The 13,988-nt window shown below is 38.7% G+C and overlaps 1 pseudogene; it reads left to right on the top strand.

Moving 5' to 3' along the window:
* Positions 1–13,621: 13,621 nt before the first annotated feature.
* On the top strand, positions 13,622–13,783 carry LOC148359172 (U2 spliceosomal RNA; annotated as a pseudogene).
* The last annotated feature ends 205 nt before the right edge of the window (positions 13,784–13,988 follow it).

Here is a 13,988-nt window from a genome sequence, read left to right as displayed (position 1 = left end):
TCGTTGTGCCCTGCGACTGACTGGTAACCAGTTTAGGGTGCCCACTGCCCGATGACAGCTGGGATAGGCTTCAGCACCCCCGCAGTCCTACTGAGGATAAGCGGTGCAAAAAATGGAATGATGGATGGATGGATGGATGGATGGAAATACAATAAAGGAATTATTTACTTATTTCTCTTAAATGGTTGGCGCACTGCATTGATGTTAATTTAAGAATGGGGCGAGAGCACAGTATACGTTTCAACAGTAGCGGACTCACTTTCCCACGTCTCTAAAATGCCCAAAATATAAACTATATGCTTCCGCTGCAACTGTGCTTGTGTGTGTGCATAATGATTACATAGAGAGGCACCTGACTACTAAGTTTGACAGTGTAAACCTCACAGTCTGCCACAAGTCAACTGAATGTAATAGGGTTAATACCTCTATAGCACGTTATCTCATCTTGAATCTTCTTTGTGATTCTCAGTGTTCCCGTGTTGTGTCCTCATAATTCCTCAAGGGCAGAGAGCTTAGGCTTCCTTCGGGTGAGGATAAACTTTACTGTCGAATTGAGGGGATTTGTTTCAGACACCAAGAAGAAGCTGAAACCAGGAGATGTTTAATATTCCAAGCATTGAAAATAAGATTGTCTGTGTTCACTGATGGACAATCTTGTATGGAACTGATGAATCTACCCTCCTTCCTACAGGACATAACAGTGTCACATGTTATGAGTATAGAACTGTGTAATCTACCTACCTATATACCTACATGCCTTCCGACATTTTTTGCCATTATGACTCATTTTTAAAGGGCTACAGAAAATGTGTGTCTATAGCTATATAGGCACAGGACATATCCAAATTTTGTTTGAACCATCACTAGAAAAAAAGTGTTTCTAGCTTTTACCTTGATTTAGTAAACAACAGTTGAACAATGCTAAGTTCCTTGAAAATACTCGTTTCCATGAAAACTCCTGAGAAAAACAGCTTTTTGTAAAAGGATGCATTTCAAGCGCAACTTTTGCTTTGTTTGCATTTGTGATACCTCCAATATCTAAATGATGTTTTTCATAAACACAAGCTACTGAACGTATGCATGAATGTTGCACCCAATATTTCCGATGAAGTGATCACATAAGGCGATGGTATTATCCCTGTCTATGCAGACGTTGACGAAGGGACTTTCTCATCTTTTTATGAAGGAGTAACCTCTGTTGAAGAGTTATTGCCTATTACTTTTTGTCCATATTACAGAATTCTAAACACACTGCTTCACTTTGCCTACTCACCATATCGAGCCACCTACACTTCATTCAACAGATACAGGGAGCAATACTAGGGAATTGGGGTTTCTCAAGGTGTGGGCAAATATCTGATTGAAGCCCATCATGTAATCTAATGGTGAATTATCATACTGAAATCATACTAATACTTGATACTTACTGATGAGAAGCACCAAACCCTTTATTACATGTTTTTTTTTCTGTTTTCTCTTTAAATAAAACCAGAGGAGAAAAAAAAACAAAAACATTTTACAATCTGGAACAGTGCTTTTATTTTTTTCTCTAGATATTTGGCAATTAATGAGTGAAGTGAAGTTTCTGCTTAACTCAATTACTCTTGCTTAGAATACCCTCTCCGAAATGTTTTGGTAGGACTACATTTAATTTGGGCCTCCACTTGATGTGTTTTTCTGTATTCGATACTGATACTTAAATTTTCCACTCAAAGCCAAGTAAGGAATTTAAAGTTACATAAAATAAAATGTATTTTAACCACAAAACACACAAAAATGAATACTTGTCAGAGAACTCAAATAATAATGACGTTGTCTTTGTTCCTCACAAACTAACTCAGCATGGAAACTGTACTTGTTTACTTTTGCACACACTTGTTACACATGTCCTTAATCTTATGTTTGCATTTCTAATAATTTGAAGTTTTATATTCTGACATATAATGGATGAGCATTTCCCTAATCACGCTGCTGGAACATGTTTCCAGTGATCAAAATCCCTTAGAACCAAAACGCAGGCCGGCTTGTGTAGGGGTTCATTCTGTTGTTCTCACTGAGACGTGGCTCGAGGTCACGCACTTGAGGTTTCACAATTGTGGACATAAATACAGTGGCTTGCGAAACTATTTGCCCCCCTTGAACTTTGTGACCTTTTGCCACATTTCAGACTTCAAACATCAAGATATAAAACTGTAATTTCTTGTGAAGCATTGACAATAAGTGCGACACAATAATGAAGTGGAACACACTTTATTGGCTATTTCAAACTTTTTTAACAAATAAAAAACAAAAAAGTGGGTGTGCAAAATTATTCAGCCACTTTACCTTCAGTTCAGCAAACTCTGTCCAGAAGTTCAGTGAGGATCTCTGAATGATTCAATGTTGATTCTACTATTCCGCTTTAAACTGTACAATCCTTTCATTCTATATAATTTGAGAAATCAAATTGTTTCTTGATTTGAGTCGCGGTATGTAATCAGGTTGCTATGGTGGGTCCTGAAGTCAGACCATGAGAACCATTGGTCTAATTGGAGCATATAGCTGTATATGTCAGCAATATTTTGGCAACAACTGGATGTCACTATGTAATGGTTTGTTTAATCTGGTTTTCTTCCTATCTCACAGACATTTCTTTGTAAGTATGGATGCATGTCCTCCAGAACCCATGTGGTTAGATGTGGGGTTCCTCAAGGTTAAATTTTAGGCCCAGCAATAATCTGTATATGCTCCCCCTTGGGGATGTCATCAGGAGACAAGGAGTCAACTTCCATTGTTACACTGATGACACCCAGCTCTACATTGCTGAGTCCCCTGATGACACAATTCCAATAAATACCCTTTTAAATTGCATTTCAGTCATGGATGGCAGAAAACTTCCTGCAACTCAACCAAGACAAAACTGAGATTTTACTAATTGGTCTTGAAAGTCAGAGAGAGAGACTTTTACCACAACTACAAGATTTTAGACCTTGAGATTACATTTAAAAAAAGGGTGTTTTTTTTACTCTGAGCTCAATTGTATTACACATATCAGAAACATAACTAAAATTGTTTTATCATCTCAAGAATTTAGCCAGAGTTCGCCCATTTCTCTCTCAGGCAGACACGGAGGTACTGATGCATGATTTTATATATTCTCATTTAGATTATTGTAATGCCCTCCTCACTGGTCTTCCCAAAGCGAGTATTGCTAACTTTCAGCTATTGCAAAGCCAGGGGAGGAATCACACTACACCAGTTTTAAAATTGCTGCATTGGCTTCCTATGCTATCAGGATCAATTTTGAGGTGCTTTTCCTCATTTTTAAATGTCTTAACGGCCTGGGGCCTTCCTAACTGTGTGATTTGCTTTTATTATGTAAGCCCTTGCAATCCTTGAGGTCCCCTGGCAGTTGCTTGTTGACTGTTCCCAGGGTGAGGACCAAAACCAAAGGTGAAGCAGCATTCACTCACTTTGGTCCTCACCTATGGAAAGGTCTGCCGAAGGACATCAGGTCTGCAGAACCCTTTCTATTTTAAAGAGGAGGTCCACGACCTACTTTTACAATATGGCTTTTGATTTATATTTTTTTATTGTTATTTTGTATCTGTTTAACTTCTAATATTTAGTTGTATAATACCTTATTTTTATTTCATAATCTTGTGTAGGGTCTGGTTACATGGCTTAAATTCCTGTGGCCATTTGCTGCCATCCCTTTCAGTGTGGAAAAGCCTCCCTCAGGTCCCCTTCCTCACATGGCTAGTCTGTCCCTTGCCATAAACATATTTTATCTTGATCACTACTTATTTTGTTTTTATTTTATTAAAACCATTGTGTGTGGATGTGTATGAGGTGCTTTGGCTTGTCGGGGTAGAGCAGCGATTTGACTGTCTTGTTGGGTGCTGAATGCTTTTAATACAGCACTTAGAGTGAGAATTTTTGGCCTGAAACAAATCTTTACAGATAAATTTGTTTAATTTGATGCAATCTTGAAACTTGAGAAGTAGCCTTAATGCATTATTGTAGGAACAGTATGAATTTCCATAGTATTAAGTCAATGATTAGTTCTTGCTGCTCTTTTTATGGTATGCCACATAATCTTAAAACAAAATGTAAACAATAAAGTAGTACTCAACAAGTTTGCCCATCAAAACTGGGAAAAAGCCATTGTCATGAGGAAAAATTTAAAAGTTCCCCTGTTAATCGTCTTTTGACATTGTCATTTTGCAACTTATCAGAAGAAAAAGACGAACAAAAGACATGTCCCCGAATTAAACTAAACAAAACCTGTCCTTTATCTTTCCCTCTTCTGATATCCATTTTCCAGTCTGCCTGAAATACTAAAACATCTTTGTTAGGGCAGCCAAGAGCTGGGGAAAGTTGAAATAAAGGCTCAGGAACAAGCGAGGGAGTGAGAGAGAAAAAGATAGAGTTCTTTTGATGTTCTCTACGGCACATCACAAAGTCAACTCAAAGGGTTTGTTAAAAATGCATGACATGAACACAAGTCGAAAATAAGCAATGAACTTTAAGAAATAAAGATCAAGTGATTTCATGCGCGCTCAGACTTCAAAGAATCAATGAGACTGGAGGAGAAGAGAATAGCGCAGGAAAAATACATATCATTATTCCTTCTGGCCGAGATTGTAGACTAATTATCCTCTCCCTGGCACTGCTTGGTCTAGACCTGGAACAGGACCAGAAAAAATGTAACAGGTGAATTGGGGTTATTTGAACTTTTTGAGGCAATTTTGGGCAAACACTAAGCTTGTTTCAGTCAGGAAGCCTGTCTAGGTTATAAATAAATTCTCTGAGCCATCGGCAACAGAACAGAGAAAGTCTGACCTTGCAATTTTGCAACAGGAAGGAGAAGATTTGTACAGAACACGCAAGAGCAGCTCCAGAGCAAGTGATATTGGAAAGGGGGCAACGAAAAAGAAACAGGAAAATGTGGTGTAGAAACCCAAGGCTTTAATCTCTGTCATAATCTATAAGAAGTATTATTTTTGTCGTATTTCTTTAGAATTTTTAGTGTTGTATTTTTTTGTATTTTTGTAATATCTGTGTAGTTGTATTTTTTTATTAATGTGAATCATATGATTACTGTAGTAGTGTTATGTAGTATTTCTATAGTATTTATTTTATTTTCAGAATGAAAGCAAAATAATGTACTAGGTTACATTTTGACCATTTTCGTTCGCTAGGCTGTATTAAAAAGCTTGAAGGGCCACGTGAGGCCCACGGGTCGTAGTTTGCTTACCCCCGGTTAGGCCAATCAGAATTCAGAACACACCTGCATGATAAAATTATTTGAAGTTACGAGAACACACTAAAGGATTTTTGTTCTAAAAATAGTGTTTACAATTTTATTTAGCAAAAATGTTTACATATTTATTTTTAGGGTAATTGATACTAAGGAAGGAGGTTTGGTCTTGGCATTGGTGGGGACATGGAAACATGTTTTTAAAGTAATCATAAGATTAGTGGGTACAAAACAATGAATGCTCATTATTGGTGGGGACGGGTCCCCTATGTCCCTTTCAAAACCTCACCCTTGACTGGTACTTGTACACGTAGATAGATTTCTTGGTTTGCTGTTGTCTCCTTCCACGCCATAAACCATTTCTATATCTCCTCTTTGGATATTTGTCTTGTCGTTCAATATTCACAAATGTAATCCACTGAATTTGATATCATTTTCAGCTCAAGTCAAACAATGCGTCTGTAAGCCCGGTGTGAATAAACCTCAGGGGTGCACTAAATCAATGCAGAGCAGGAGAGAACAAGGAAATAGGAGGAGATGGAATGACTGAAGGAAAGAGTGGAACAAACTCGACTTTTTTTCACCCTTCAGGTCTCTGTGCTCCACCAAATTTGTAATCGGCTTAACCATTGGTAGCACCGTGAATTTTGCCACATGAGCCCCACTGTACTCATCCCAATCTTACCAGTAAGAGTACATAGAAGTGAAAATCAATGGCATACAGCGTCTGACTAATAAGATTTCCTCCATTGTGTTGCCCGTCAAGACCTTCCAGACATGTGTAATTGCCTCCTTGAGCTCATGTCTACATTTATGCACAGGGGCCCAAGTGTGTGCACATCGGGAATAATGCTTGAGGTGGGTGGTAATCGTCTGACATTTCCCCACAGCTGGGGGCATCTTGAGTATGCTCGAGGGTGCAAAATAATGCAGACGTGCAGAGGGGGTGTGATAGGGGAGCATGCAGGGCTGGGAGTGCGACAAGAAAAGACAAAAAAGCCCCCATGCTTGCAACCAGGTGGAATTGCAGGTTCCTTATTTATATGTACAGTGGAACCTCGGTTTTCGAACGCCTCTCAGTTCGAACAAATCGGAGTCCGACCAAAAATTTCGAGAAATTCTTGCTTCGCTGTTCGATCAAAAAATCGGAGTTCGAACGCCGGTAACGCGTGGGTGCGTAGGCTAGGGTGCGATGCTGAGCGGCGTACGGGTGTAGATCGCTCTTTTCGTGACCAATTGTTATCGCATGCGGACGTGCTTCGTTTTGCTTCCGCTTTTAATATAGGTGTACAAAGTGTTTTAGCTCCTAATTATGCCTCCGAAGAAATTCAGTGCAAGCAGCAAAGTTGCTACAGGTGAAAAAAGAAAAAGTAGTGCGTACAACTATTGCTGATCTTGCCTGCGCCTTCTGCTGACCACCACAAAGGTAAGAAATAATAATAATAATTATTTTCTTTATCCTTTTTTTAATTTTTACACGTTCATGTTAGCGTAATCTTTTGTACGGAAGATTACGATAACGCGAACGTACGATTAGCCCGAGTTAGCTTTAAATTTACGTTAAACATTCAGTAAACATTCATATATATATATATATATATATATATATATATATATATATATATATATATATATATATATATATATATATATACAAATAACTGGAGAAGTGCCAAGGGTTGAAAATAGCAGCTGGGACTCGAGGCAGTTACCCCGAAACTGGAAAAGCGCCGCAAACAGATTCTAGGGACAAAGAGGAGGAAAATACAAGCGGTATTAAAGGCTACAGACCAGAGACTGGTAACCACTCACCACCATCAGCCTGGTCCAGTTTGCACATTTGCCTTCCGCCATCAGGCACGTGATTCCGCGCCCTTCGTTAAACATGTAAAGTACCTGAATTCTGATGGAAGTTTGTTTAAATCACATCTCTTAAATTGCATTTTTTGTGAAGTTTTGTGACCTCAGCCGTGACATCAGGAAAGGGAAACAGTTAGGTAGACTGATGACTAGGGTGGTATTTATATATAGGGCAAATTTTCAAAATAAACAAGTGAAGGCCTGAACATGTTGTGAAAAAAACGACCTTGAGAAATGAATCAAACCTCTTCAAAAGGTGTCCCAAAGCGAACTTGTTTTATAAAGTGCATTTGAAATGTGAGTTCAAAAGACTCACTGTATTTTAGTATTTTTATTCTATTGCTAATTTTGTTCCAACTCAGTTTCAGATGTTATTTGAGCCGAGCCAAGTATTGCAGTGACAAGAATTGCGACTGTGAATGCAACGAGGAATGCGACAGAGGTTTGGCTAATCGGCTGTTGTGGAGATCTTATCCCTCTCTTAACACAAGAACACCTCCTCCACCACTAAGCTCGCTACTTCCTTGACCATTGTCTTTTCTTAATGCGGTCATGAAATCACTGACTCAGTGCTTCCCTCAAAGAAGGTAGCTGCTTTTCCATCATCTACCAGGGGTCCGGGGGGCTGAGGGGCCAGACCTACGTCACTTTCTCTGTTGCATTAGCAGTTGCCAAACTTTTTACTTGAATACTAGGCTTGGCCCAAATAACATCAGAAATTGAGTAGGAAAAACATTAGGAACAAACAAAATATAATTTTAATAAATTGCACCGTGTCTTTTAAAAAGATTACCATTATTTTCACCAACACAAATGCCTTTTACACCTACCCTGCACCTTTTTTTGTGACTACGCCTTGGTCTCCTCTTTTAACATTCTCGGGTGATACTTACTGAATTTATTTAAAGCTAGAGGCACACAGTGATGGTGTCATCACTCATGACCCATGATTATAAATGAGCATCTCTAATTGTTTCTAACAATATAACCACGTGAGCGGTTACATATTGTATTTTGAGTACAGGGTGTGTAAAACAGGCTTCACCTACCAGTCTTAGCCATCATGAATAAGTTAAATCCGTGTTTGCTATAGCTGGCCCATTCAGCGAAGTTCCCCACGCAGAAAACATGCACACATCAGTAAACACTTTTCAAATATTTAGAGGACTCTTTGCACATCTTGTACTATATTTTCCAGTGTTCTTTGTTTTCAGTCAAAATCATATTGAGTGCAATGTCCTTGTAAGAGTTTGTGACTTTGTGTGCGCGTCTTTTTGTTTATGCTTTACAGTCATGCGTTTATGATCACTTTAATGTATCTGTGTTTACCCACCTTATAAATGACAGCTTTTAAGGGCAAATGGGTTACATTGGAAGGCATTTCCATGCAAACCAACAAGAGAATAACGATGATACTAAAGGTTGGTTGTTGTTTTGTGTGTGCTTTTGTGAAATCATGTGAGTGCAGTGGTACCTCACACATTCTTCAATCCCCCACTGGGTAGACTGCAGCTTTCAAAGTAACATTGGGGATGACAGGAGGAAAAGTGTCATGCCAATTAGGTTGCAGAGAGTGAAAGAGGTAGATGCGATAGAGAGAACTTTCAAGGAAAGGCTTGTGAAGCAAGGTACAAGTGAGGAAGGGGTACAAAAAATAATGGCCTTACACTGTCAAGGTGGATGCAGGGCCAAACGCAAGCAAAGGAAGAGGCAAACACTACTGGGACAAACAAGGCAGCAAGGACGAGGGAAATAATTCAAATCGGTCTCTCTTTCCCCGCAGGCACACCAATGCTTTACTAGGGAAAGCAAAAAAATGAATGCTGCAAGCGGCCTCATGCAGTTTCTATGCATGGATACTAAGATAGAGATTGTAGATATTTAAGGCCACAATTCAAAGACAGCAAACATTTCTATATAAGTTCAACTTGCACAGCCCCTGGGTTAATGGTGGATTTTCAAAAGATGACAGTTTGCCTAGAAGGATGTGTAGGCTGAAAACATTTGAATAAGAAATAATGGATCCCAAGCCTGCCAATTGGTTCAATTAGACAGCTGGACTACCCTCCTGCCAGCATTCAGTCAGAAAGCCTTTATCCAGTTGACCAGCAACCATTATGCCTACAAAAGATAATTAATCGGGTTCCAATTTTCTTTTCACCAACATCCAAGCTTTCTTAAGGCAATTAATTTACGTGAACATGACGTCCTTAGTCCTTCTTTTGTCTCTGGCAACGAAAACACAGATAAGTCAATTAATTTATCAGTGTATGTTAAGTCAGATGGGTTTGAGGGTAAGGTGACACTGTGATACAAATAGTAGCTGTTCCTTTCCAAAATGCATGCACTCTAAAAAACAAAACACCACGTACTCATTTTATTTTTACTTTTGCATCAACAAATATAGTGCTCAATTTGATTATAGAATTGAACAGTATTATTGAAAATTATATACTTTTATTTCTGTATCTTCGCTGAAAATTCATTTAATCCTCGAGGAACGATAACAAGTGAGCAGAATTGCATTTGCTTCTTTACCTTGGAAACCACAAATGACATCCATCCATCTATTATATGCACCGTGTATCCTTAGTATGGTCGCGGGGGTGCTGGAGCTCATCCCAGCTATTTCAGGGCAGTGGGCAGGGGATACCCTGAACTGGTTGCCAGCCAGGCGCAGGGCACACAAAAAGAGACAACAATTCACTCACTCATTTGCACCTAGGGACAATCTGAACCTGACATGCATGTTTTTGGAATGTGGGAGGAAACCTGAGTGCCCGGAGGAAATTGCCTTTGGGGCTGCGCGCTAACCACCAACCCGCCGTGCCACCCCACCACAAATGACAACAATACAAAAAGACACTTTTGTGTTAAACGCTTTCCTTTGCTGCTGTAGCAAATGTGTCCTCGTTTTCGGAATTACCAACTTGAATGTTTACATGATCTCAAAACCAGTTAGGAAAACACCTTGTGGCAAAACAGAAAAAAACACATCTGAAAACTGTGTCAGTTGTGCGTGGGCACGGCGCATTTGATGTTCTGCAGCCAAAGGGGTCAAATGGACATTTAATTATTTGGCTGTTTAAGATTGCAGCTTAAAATCCAGTGCTTGTGTGAAGACAAGATTGAGTTTTCTTCTTAAACTTGAGCGTGTGGCTTTTGATCAGGTGCGATCTGTAGTCAGCAATTTGCAGTAGTCATATGTATGGATTAATGTATTTCTAACCTATTATGAAGAACAACCCCAATTACTGCTTAGTGTCTCAATAAAGTTATGAAAAACTTGATGACACTGAATCAAACAAAACATTTGGAAGAGACAACAAAAATGCATTAGATTTAAAAAAGTACAATAACACACACACACACACACAGATATGTATATATATATACACACACGCACATATTTCAACTCCTTCTCCCAGTGATGCACTTCCCCATATTTCCGCAGTCGAGTGGTTTGGCAGAGCGACAAGAGCAGCAATGGTGCAATGCTCTCTGCTGCTCTCTGTTCGCTCACCTTTCACCTCCTGCCATTTGAGCCTCAGTGACTCCTTTAATTCACTCCTTTGCTTTGTTCACACCTGGCACACACAGACACAGCAACAGAATTGACAAAGAAGAACTCGCAAAGGAAAAAAAAACAAAAAACAACCGGATCAGAATCCTCTGTGTATGCTAAACTACACCATCAATTAGTCTGTTGTACCTTCACTGAGTATGCAGAAGGCATATACAACATACAGCCTGAGGCCTACATTCGTCCCATTATAAGGTTTAATCACGCCCTCTCTAGATTTCTAATCATGTCAAAAAATGAAGCCAGTCACTAATTCATGTCTGTCATCAGTAATGCTTTTTTATCTTTTTTTAAACAAATACAAACCAAATGCTCTCTCCAGCCGTTGGAGGGCAGTGTTGAGTTTGTATAATGTGGTGAGTTGATTCAGGTGTAGAACTGCATTTATTCACCTGTATAAAAAAGCAGTTTACACATTCAACATCAACCGTAAAAATTCCTTTTACCCAGTATTTGTGAAAGAATGTGTTTTGTTTTGAAAAGATCCCTTGTCATGTGTGGTCGGAGTAGGTTACCAATGCAGGATGAATTAAAGTGCATAATACTGAAAAACAGAGTTAAAAACTCTTCTTTTGATCCAGCCTGCCTCATAACATAATCAGGATCGGTGTTTTACGAAACTGTCCTAGCCTCAAGTGATATCCACCTTGGGCTGACCTGGCACCAGCAATTTTGTTTTATTTATAATCAAGTAAAACCAGCAACAGTGTTAAAAACAGTACTTTTATTGATGATCTAATATGAGGGTAGGCATACATACACTCCGTGATTGTCATAGCCAACAAATGTAATTTTTATTTTGGAAACAGGAGGTTTCATTTGGAGGAAAACCAAAGGTTGTATTTGTTCATTCGGGGTAGTGTAAAATATATATGATGAGTCACACAAATTTTACGAAAGATAAAGTATTTTAAGTGTGATAATGAAGTTATTTTTGTATACATATATATATATACATATATACATATATATATATATATATACTGGACTGTCTCAGAAAATTAGAATATTGTGATAAAGTTCTTTATTTTCTGTAATGCAATTAAAAAAACAAAAATGTCATACAATCTAATTAGCTACACCGCTTATCCTGAGTAGGGTCGCGGGGGGGGTGCTAGAGCCCATCCCAGTAATCATAGGGCAGTGGGCAGGGGACACCCTGAACTGGTTGCCAGCCAATCGCAGGGCACACTGGGACAGACAACTCACTCGCTCAGTCACACCTAGGGACAATTTGGACCGGCCAATCCACTTGAAATGCATGTATTTGGAATGTGGGAGGAAACCGGAGTGTCCGGAGAAAACCCACGCAAGCACGGGGAGAACATACAAACTCCGCACAGTAAGGTCGGTAGCTGGATTTGAACCCGTGCAGGAGGTTCCTACGACTCAGAACGGTGCCGCACACGCGCTAACCACTGCGCATATATATATATATATATATATATATATATATATATATATATATATATATATATATATATATATATATATATATATATATATATATATATATATATATATATATATATATATATATATATATATATATATATATATATATATATATTATATATATATATATATATATATATATATATATAAGCTGTTATTTTGTTAGATTATTATTACATTATTGATTAAGAGTGAGCGTACTGTATTTTTTCTTGCATGTCAATCTTTATATTACCTTTTTTAATTTAAAAAAACAAAAACAAATTTAAAACAACGAAACACTAAATGCATCCATCCTGGGTGGGCAAAATAACAATAACCATCATCCACGCAATATGCAAGTTCTGTTTTTTCCGCAACATGTTTAAAAACCTGCTTCAGTGGAGGTGTTGACCACAGAGCTAACTTATAATTAGTGCCCCATTACTGATTGCTGTTGCGCGATATCCCAGAGGCGTTCACATCAATCTCTCTCCCACTCGCTTTGCTTTTCCAGTTCATCTCTGACTTGATACTTTGATGACATCCTCCTTTGAAGACCTGATCAAAGATCTCCGAAGAGGGCTGTGTAAGCTGTTGCTGAGAAAGAAATGGAATACTAATCTGTTTTTTTTTTGTCCATGAGAACGTTCACAAGAAATAAAGAGAAAATTAAACAGTGGAAAAACACTTTCAACTAAAGTTACATAACTATGTATGTATTTATTTATTTGTATTTCTTTCAAAATTGTATATTTATAGTACCATAAATTCCGGACTATAGAGCACACCTGATTATAAGCCGCACCCACCACATTTCGGGAGGAAGACCGATTTTGTACATACACAAGCTGCACCTGTATATTTGCCGCATGCGCCCACATTGAATAAACGCAATACAAACACGACATTTGGGGGTTTGGGGTTTTTAAGGGTTATTGATCTATCTTCGTTATTCATTATCCATTATCCGTTATCGGTCAGTTCATAATATAGTCCAAAAATCACAGCCGGCAAAATAACAGAAAATGATACCGCTACTTAAGATTTAATGCAGACCTACAGAGTCCAGGTGCCCGTTGAAAGTAATCCAAGGAAAAAAGTGTATATTTCCAAAAGTAAGGGTGGGAAAAATATATATCCACTATTGTCGGCCGCGTTCACAAACACGTCTCACCTTTACTCCACTTCCCGTCAGCCCGCGTTTGCCCCGCCCCTTCTTTCTCATTTGCTCGTACAAAACATATCAGAATAAGTTTCTAAAATAAATACATTACAAAAATATACAGTTGCAAATACATATTATACATGGTTACACATATTTACAAAGAAAGACGGTACACCTAAAGAGTTTTCAAAGCTTTAATAATAATATTATAACTTTCATCCCAAACCGTGCCTGTGAAGGGTAGCAAAACGCTACTACCAATGGGCTCGCAACACAGTAAACAGCTCTGTTAAAAAAACATACTGTACTTGTAGTAAGCAGGCTTTGATGCTAGGTCCTTAGCTTGGCCTTTTGGCAATGCTTAGATACTAGGTCCTTAGCTTGGCCCTTCCCATGATTTTTGATTTTTGCAATCCGGAGATGGAATAAGAGCTTACTCTGTCCACTCCACGCATCGGCCCGGTATTGCAGTACCTCCGGGAACGGTGCATTCGCAATGATCGCAGCAAGGCTTTAGGGCTAGGACCTTAGCTTGGCCTTTTGGCTGAGAGTAAGTGTCCCGGCTCCTAGGCTTTGTAGCGTAATATGAACTGACCGATAACGGATAATGGATAATGAATAACGAAGATAGAACAATAACCCTTAAAAACCCCCGGTAATCCGTCCTCATCTTCCTCCTGATTGCTGAGGTCATCAAAGTC

This window comes from Urocampus carinirostris, chromosome 9 (genome assembly GCF_059441175.1).
Source record: "Urocampus carinirostris isolate Australia breed hairy pipefish chromosome 9, RoL_Ucar_1.0, whole genome shotgun sequence".
NCBI lineage: Eukaryota > Metazoa > Chordata > Actinopteri > Syngnathiformes > Syngnathidae > Urocampus > Urocampus carinirostris.
The sequence above is the reverse complement of the archived record's forward strand: the minus strand, read 5'-3'. Positions and strand labels throughout refer to the sequence as shown.